Source organism: Aricia agestis, chromosome Z (genome assembly GCF_905147365.1).
Source record: "Aricia agestis chromosome Z, ilAriAges1.1, whole genome shotgun sequence".
In the NCBI taxonomy this organism is placed as follows: Eukaryota; Metazoa; Arthropoda; class Insecta; order Lepidoptera; family Lycaenidae; genus Aricia; species Aricia agestis.
The window spans coordinates 42121902-42130000 of record NC_056428.1 but is presented as its reverse complement, the minus strand read 5'-3'; the positions used below and the strand labels follow the sequence as shown (position 1 = coordinate 42130000).

Below are 8099 nucleotides of genomic sequence, written 5' to 3'. Positions count from 1 at the left end.
CCTAACCTAACCTAACCTAACCTAACCTAACCTAACCTAACCTAACCTAACCTAACCTAACCTAACCTAACCTAACCTAACCTAACCTAACCTAACCTAACCTAACCTAACCTAACCTAACCTAACCTAACCTAACCTAACCTAACCTAACCTAACCTAACCTAACCTAACCTAACCTAACCTAACCTAACCTAACCTAACCTAACCTAACCTAACCTAACCTAACCTAACCTAACCTAACCTAACCTAACCTAACCTAACCTAACCTAACCTAACCTAACCTAACCTAACCTTTTTTTTTTTTTTTTTTTTTTTTTTTTTTTTTTTTTTTTTTTTTTTTTTTGACGCAGTGAAATGCAGTGACGCATTCGACGCAGGGGATGGGGGCTCCCCTGCGGATATGTGGGGCTCGCCACGGCGAAGATGGTATGTGCCGCGGCCCTACCCACTAAAACACTGCGATGTTCCCTCGACACGCTGGACCGAGTCGACCGGTGACTGCTACATGGCTTCCGGGACTCGGTCGGCGACACCTGCTGTACGGCACAGGCCCTTACATTGGGGGGGTTTTATTGACCCTCAGGCTGAACAGAGGCCCCACATGGGGGGCTTGCATAGGCCGTTCCTCTTCGTATGTCGCGATGCGCGGGAACATGTTGCGCATCGCGACCCACTCGGGGACTCGATGTAATGGGCGGCGGCATCCCCATACCACCGCCCGAGTCCCCTGGTTAAGGCGGGATGTCGTGGCCATTGCGAGCGGCACGTCTCCGCCTCGGCCTTCTTCCTGAGAGTTCAAGCGCCGCCTGCTCTCTCGCGCGCTCGGCCTCCTCCTTCGTCGAGATTACGCTATGCGCGTACGTCTCAACGGCTGTCCATCCATCTTCGCTCCTGACCATTGCCCTTATGAGCGCTGGGAGCGTTACGTCTTCATCGATGGCGGATGATAACTCCGCTCGTTGCTCTATCCAAGCGGGACAGGCCGTGATTGTGTGCTCGGCCGTGTCCGGGTCCGCGCCGCAGTGGTGACATTCTGCGGTCGGTTCGCTTCCTGCGATCTCACACAGATACCGACCGAAGCATCCATGCCCGGTCAGTATCTGTGTTAGGCGGAAACTCAGCGCCCCGTACTTCCGTCCAGTCCACTCCCTGAATAGGGGCCGGATCGCCTCAATGAGGTTGACGCTTACAGTAGGCTCCTCGAGCCGTTGCGCCCACAACTCCATTGCCCTCTCGTTGGCTGAGCTCCTCCACCGACGTACGGCGTCCGTTAAAGGGTTGCTGCCCTCCGCGCGGACCGCTGCGCAACGCCAATATACGTCTGCGAGGGCTTGAGCATCGAGGTCCCAGGGTAGGCTTCCCGCGAGCAGGCATGCCGCATCCTTTGATATGGTGCGGTAGCCACGCACTGCCCGGGTCGCCATCACCCGCTGTATTCGTCCGAGTATGAGCCGGTTCTGGGGTGAAAGATGGTTAGCCCTGACCGGCGAGCCGTACATGATCATGGACCGGATGACGCCCATATACAGACGCCGACAGCCGATGCTCGGCCCCCCGAGATTCGGGAGAAGCGACGCGAGGGCTCCAGCTGCTCTGGAGACCTTTTCGGACAGCCGGCGAAAGTGTTCTGCAAAGGACCATCTTCCGTCCAAGACTATTCCCAGGTATGTCATAGCTGGAGTGACATTGATGCTGGTTCCGCCTACTACCACAGCCATGTCCGGCGGCGGTGGGTTCCTCGGCCCGTGGAAGAATAGGGCCTCGGATTTCTCCAACGCGACGTTTAGGCCCAGCGCGCGTATCCGGCGAACCACTTGAGCGACGGAAGCGGTCGCCAGGATGACTGCTTCGCGGTAGGTCCTGGCACAACAGACGACTTCTGTGTCGTCGGCGTAGCAGATGACCTCTGCACCGCGAAGCATTGCGCCGCGGAGCACTGAGTCAAAACCGATGTTCCACAGTGTCGGCCCTACCGCCGAACCTTGTGGAACGCCACAGTCCACTTCTTCTATGTCCCATCCATTCTGTGTAGGGAACTGCACGGAGCGTTCCGAGAGATAGCTGCCCATGGTACGCCGCATGTATCTCGGAACGCCGTGGTGTCTTAATCCGGCTTTAATGGTTTCCCAGGGCAGGGAGTTGAAGGCGTTAGATATGTCTAGCGACACAGCCAACACTACCCCGCCCCGGTTCACCTCTTCCTCTGCAATGTCTCGGAGGCGCGCAACCGCACCGATCGTTGAGCGGCCTGAGCGAAATCCGAATTGATTCGGGCTCAGGTCTGGGCCGACGCTCTCGAGGTGTTTGACGAGTCGCGCCACAATCACCCGCTCGAGAATCTTGGCAATCTCGTCTAGTAAAACGATCGGACGGTACGCGGATGGACTATCCTCCGGACGCCCGGCCTTACGAAGAAGAACCAGTTTCCCGGTCTTCCATCGCCGCGGTACTCTTCCCTGGACTAAGCAGTTAGTCAAAATGGTGAGTACCTGCGGCTCCAACTCTTTCATGGACAGGAGCAGGACACGTCCCGGGACTCCGTCAAGTCCGGGCGCTGTGTTCTTTAGTCCCATTTTGTGGACCGCCGCCGCCAGTTCCGCAGATGTTACAGGCGGGATGTCTTCCTCAACTTCCCATGTCTCATCCGGTTGAGCCGCCACCGCTGGGTTCCGCTCGACCCCAGATGGAAATAGGGTCGAGACGACTCTGTTGAGCAGTTCCGGTTCGAGACTTTGGGTGATTGGCGGGGCAGCCGGACGGAGCCTCTGCCGTACCCACTTATAGGGTTTACCCCAAGGGTCCTCGTCGAGGGCCCGTATCCACTCCTGCCATGATGCGGCCTTTGCCTCCGTGATGCCCTTACGGAGGGCTTGGCGTGCTGCACGGTAGGCATCATATATGGCCTCCTCTTCTTCGGGAACCCTATTTCGCCTTCTGCGATAATGTGTGTAGCGGCGGCGTGCCGCTATGCTCTCCCGCCTCAGCTGGTCGATCTCTGGGCACCACCAATAAGTCTGGCGTCGCGGTTTGCGTGGCCCGACGCGTGGCATAGAGGCGTCGCAGATGTTACGCAACGCCTCATTCAACCACTCCGCACATTCTTCGACGTCGTCAGAGGGGAGTCGAGCCCACGACGTAACTATCGCGGCCTCCTCCAATAGCTCCCTGTTGAGCTTCCCCAGAGACCATCTCGGGCCGCCGCCGGATGACATTGCGCGGCCTAGCTCCGATATTCGAGCGGACACATCGAAGCGGATGTACCGATGGTCCGAGATGGTTTCCTCTTCAGCCTCAACCCTCCAGTTGGCGATTCGACCGGCAAAGTTCGGACTCGCCAGCGTTACATCCACAATGGACTCGCCCTGCTGTCTAATGCAGGTGCTAACTGCCCCTCGATTGACCACTATTAGTCCCGTGGACCCCAGCCAATCTTCCATCACTCGGCCTCTTGCATTCGTCGCCGAGGAACCCCAGAGCGAAGACTTCGCGTTGAAGTCTCCGGCGACGACTACAGGACCGGATGCTCCGCCTACGATGGGAGTCAGCCGTCCCAGAAATGCCTCAAACTCGGCGAGAGGCCTGTTGGGGGAGAAGTAGACCCCCACCGCAGTGAGGGCCCCCATGCTGGCGACGACAAACCCCTGGCCCTTGGTTGTCTTCCTTGATGTTGGAGGCACAATTCCGGGGCCAAACACTAGAGCGACCGTTGAGTCCGCGCTTCCCACCCAGTCATTTCTGGGGAGCATGCGGCACGGCTCCGACACGAACGCTAGGTCAATTGACCACTGCGCCATATTTTGAATCATAAGATCCTGAGCATGGGCGCAGTGATTCAAATTGCCCTGCAGAAATCGGTGTGTAGCCGTTATTGCTGCTCCATCTGGGCCACTCCGGGTTCAGTAGCCACCGTAGGTGTTGTGGTGGACTTCTGAGGTGCCTTGCTCTTTTTAGAGCGTTTCCTCTTCTTATTGGTCGCTTCTTTGCCGCAGACTTTGCTGCCAACGCTGTGGTCCGCCGGCTTTCCACTCGCCGCGCAAAGCGCACAATGTTGTGCATTTTCGCACTGTGCAGCTGCGTGGCCCGGCTGGCCGCAGCGGAAGCAGAGCCCGCTTCGGTCGACTTCATTCGGGCACGTCGCTCGGGTGTGCCCGGTCGCATGGCATTTGTAGCACCGCATAGGGCGCGAGGTCAGCAGCACTACGCGCACCACGGTCCACCCTACGTACACCCTTTTATTGGGCGCCGTGACCTTCTTCGCGGCTTCGACCGGGCACTTCACCCACGCCATTCCGCGTCCTCTTCGGTCCCGCTTTATCTCGCCGACCTTTACGTCGGCAACAGCACACTCACCTGGCAGAGCTATAGCTTGTGCTATCTCTGTTGCGTTGGCGGAGTCGTCGAGTCCATGAACTCGCAGCTCGACGCATTTTTGAGGTCGGGAGATGCGAACCTCTTCGCCTTCCATCACCTCTCTTAACTTCTCCGCCAGCTTGTCCGCCCTCTCTTTGCAGTCCGCGCCCGAGACCTCGTACAGACGAGCCCCGGTCACGGCCTGTTTGAACCTCATCAGAGGAATGTCCAACGCAGCAAAGTCCAGCCGCTGTTTAGCCTTCTCGAGGACGTCCTTGTAGGAGACGCCTCGCTTTTCGGCTTCAGGCTGCAGTGTTAGCACCACTGCTGCCGATTTGGGGACGCGGAGTTTGTCCCCCTTCTTTTCCTTCTTCTTTTTAGACACCTTTTCCTTTCTATCCTTCCCTTCCTTTGGTGCCTTTCCCTTCTTTCTAACCACCTCTGTCCACTCCTGTTGTGGTGCTGTCGATGTTGAGGGGGCGTCGCGTCTCGCGGCTGCCGCTTCTGCAGCGGCAGCAGACTTCTTAGTCTTTTTCTTCTTTTTCAGGGCCGGGCCCGGGTTGAGTGGAGGCGACAGGGTCGACACCGCGGGCTCCGATACCGCTGCCGTCTTCGGGGTCTTCGACGCAGACGCTGATGGTGCGTCTTGGACCTGCTCTTGCCTCTTGTCCGCGGCAAGGGGCGGCCGGATTCGCGGCTGTGGTAACAGTCGCGCCTCTAGGCCCTCGAGCCGCGCGTCCATGCGGGCGCTCGATACGGCTATCGCTTCCCGCACTGCCTTTGCCAGCATTTCTTCCAGCGCCGGCGCTGGAGGGGCGGGCGGAGGCCGCACATTTGTCAACTCACGTTTGAGCGTCGTGAGTTCTGCCCGAAGTTCTGCGAGGTCCCTGGAGAGGCGTTTGTTTGCCGCTTCCAGGGCCCTCGTCTCCTCTGTTTTGGAGTGCCGCAGCAGCTCCGCAGTCGCCTCTTGAATCGCCCTCATCGCATCCTTGAGGTGCTTAACGAAGGGGCCACTGAGGTTCTTGGACTTCGAGGCCACCATGCTGATCACCTCTAGGCTCTTGGTGATGGTTGAACCTAATTTGGCCGAAGTCACCTCCTCCTCTTCTCCGTCTGTCATTGTCACGTCCGAATATCTGGAGGCTTCCGACAGCCGGTGGGACCGTTGCTGTGGAAGCTCCTTTGCCATGTCCGAGACAAGCCGCTCTGCTTCTGCCTGTTGAGCCCTGCGCTCTTCCAAACGTTCAGCGGCAGCCTTCTCCATCTTGGTTTGGTGTAAACCAACGTATTGGCCAGTAGTGGGCGGCCTGCCCCTACCGCGCTTAATGCACCGCGGGGCGGGTGCGCCCTTATTCTTATCCAGGTCGTCTTCGACGTCGCTTCCGCGCCTCTTGCGGAAGTGCCGTCTCATCTGTTCCCTCTCCTTTTCGGTCTGAGAGTTGGTCGTCTCATGACCGCTCTCGCCATCGTCTGAAGTTCCTTCTGAGCCGAAGAACTTGCTGCTCTTGATGGAAGCGGGCGTTGTCGCCCGTGAACCTCCTTCCGCATCCTCAAACCGCTCTAAATGTACGACCGGTATACGAGGGTCAAGCTTTAAGGTGTCATTAGCTTGCCTCGTTCCTACTACCGTCGCCTTCGCGACCTCCTTCTCTCCCTCCATTGCAGCGGTGGCGCCCCCCGTATACATGGGCCAGACCCCCTCCTCTGAGGGGGTGCGGGATTCTCCAACATGGTTGGAACCCGCCCGGGGAATATTTTTCTCGTTGCAACTTTCCATGGTTCGATCAATTGGGGGTGAGTCTGCCCCACATCCTAGGTGCGTAGTCACCGACTCGCCATGCACCCCGTCACCGGACGTCACCAGCTTAGGGTTCGGGGCCCACGGGCCCATCCATCACACAATCACTCACTGAACTTCACACACAACCAAACAATAGTGTAGAGAAGAGTACAACATAAAGGAAAGATAGTGAAGAAAAGGTGGTGAAATACAGCATAAATAAAACAAATCAGAAACAAGAGAAGAGTATGCTACCACAAAGAAGAGAAAGATAGTGAAAGACCGGCGTTCAGCCATCCTGAGTGCCTCACCCCGTGTAAAGGGCGGGGCGGCGCACCCAGGCGCCCAGGGACACGAACGTGGACGGACCGGTATCGCCCCCAACCTAACCTAACCTAACCTAACCTTTTTTTTTTTTTTTTTTTTTTTTTTTTTTTTTTTTTTTTTTTTTTTTTTTTTTGAGGAGGGGAAATACGTTACGTATCCCCCGCCCCCCCGGGGGAGGGGGCGGGGGTATGTGGGACTCCCTACACAAGGTTTACCCACTAAAACCCCCCCATGCCCTCCTTCCAGCCGTAAGATGCGGGTACTTTTCTAAGACTTCCGCGTCCTCACGGCCGTTCGCCGCATCCGGCACTACTCCGTTGCGGCGGCTGGTGTTCTGCCGCCGCCTTTCTTCACCGAGAGCTCCCCGGGCATCTAGGGAGCTTTTCTCTCGGCGCCCTTGGTGCGGGCGGTGATCCCCCGATCAACCGCCCGCGGGCCTATTGCTCCACCTCCATGGCGGGCCGGGGCTGACTAACCCCGGCACCACCGGCTCCAGGCTCATGCGGCCGAGCCTTGTCGGAGGGAGCTCCTCTCCTGCGGCGCTTTTTCGTAGCGGGGGGCGGCTTCTTGGCTGTTAAACAGCCGCCGCTTCCCAGGACGTGCCCGCTCTCCTTGCCGAGTGCCTCGCAGAAGAAGCAGTTAGGTTGCTTCTCCTGGCACTCGGCGGCCTTGTGCTCCGGTTTTCCACAGCGGAAGCAATTCCGACTGCGGTCTACCGGGCACTGGCATGTCGTCGCCAGGTGGCCGATGTCAAGGCATCGGTAACACCGCATAGGCCTCGCGGCCAGCAGTGTCACCTTCGCCGAGACCCAGCCCACTCGCAGCCGCCCCAAGCTGATCAGCTTCTTGGCTGCCGCGACGGGGACGCTCAGCCATAGCGAGCCATCGCCCCACCTTCCTTTCTTTATGGGGCCCGACCTGATGGAGGTAGTCGGGCACCCCCCTTCTCTGGCAACCGCTTCTAGCACGTCGGCGGTTGTGGCCGAGTCGTCCAGCCCGGCGATGCGCATTTCTACGCATTTCGCCGGGCGACCGATCTTCACCTCTTCCGGGTCCAGCACCTCCCGCATCTTTGCGGCGAGGGCGTCCGCCTTCTCATTAGCCCCCTGACCAGGAATGGTCAGGACACGCGCGCCGGTTTGGGCCTGGCGGAAGCGGAACTCTAGCTTTTCGATGCCGAGTTCCACTATTCCAGCCGTTGCAGCGTCTTTGGCCTTCATTAAGACGTCTTTGTACGTAACCCCCTTCGCCGCGGCGCTCTCCATCAGCGTGACGGTGATTGCCGCGGTTGCGGGGGCACGAAGTTTCGCCCTTTTCTTCTTCTTGGGGGCGGCCTTAGCTGGAGTAGCCGCCCCTTTCTTCTTCTGTTTGGGCCTGCGCGGACCGACTGTGGTCCACGGGGCCTCGGTGGGAGGGGCGTTGGTGTTCTGCCCCCCCTTTGCCGCCTCCTGAGCGGCCATTGATGGCCGCTTCTTTCTTTTCTTCTTCTTGTTGGGCTTTGCAGCCCTCTTCTCCACAGGTGCGGCGGGCGGCTGTGAAGGAGCCGCCGCGCCGCCCGCCGAACTCTCGTCCGGGGCTTTCGCCGGTGCCGTCTTCTTCGGCTTCGGCGTCTTCTTCTGTGCCGCCGTTGGTGGGGCGCCGG

General features: G+C 58.6%; 1 pseudogene; it reads right to left on the bottom strand.

The window, feature by feature from the left end:
- Positions 1-731: 731 nt before the first annotated feature.
- Positions 732-6127, bottom strand: LOC121738770 (annotated as a pseudogene).
- Between the last annotated feature and the right edge of the window lie 1972 nt (positions 6128-8099).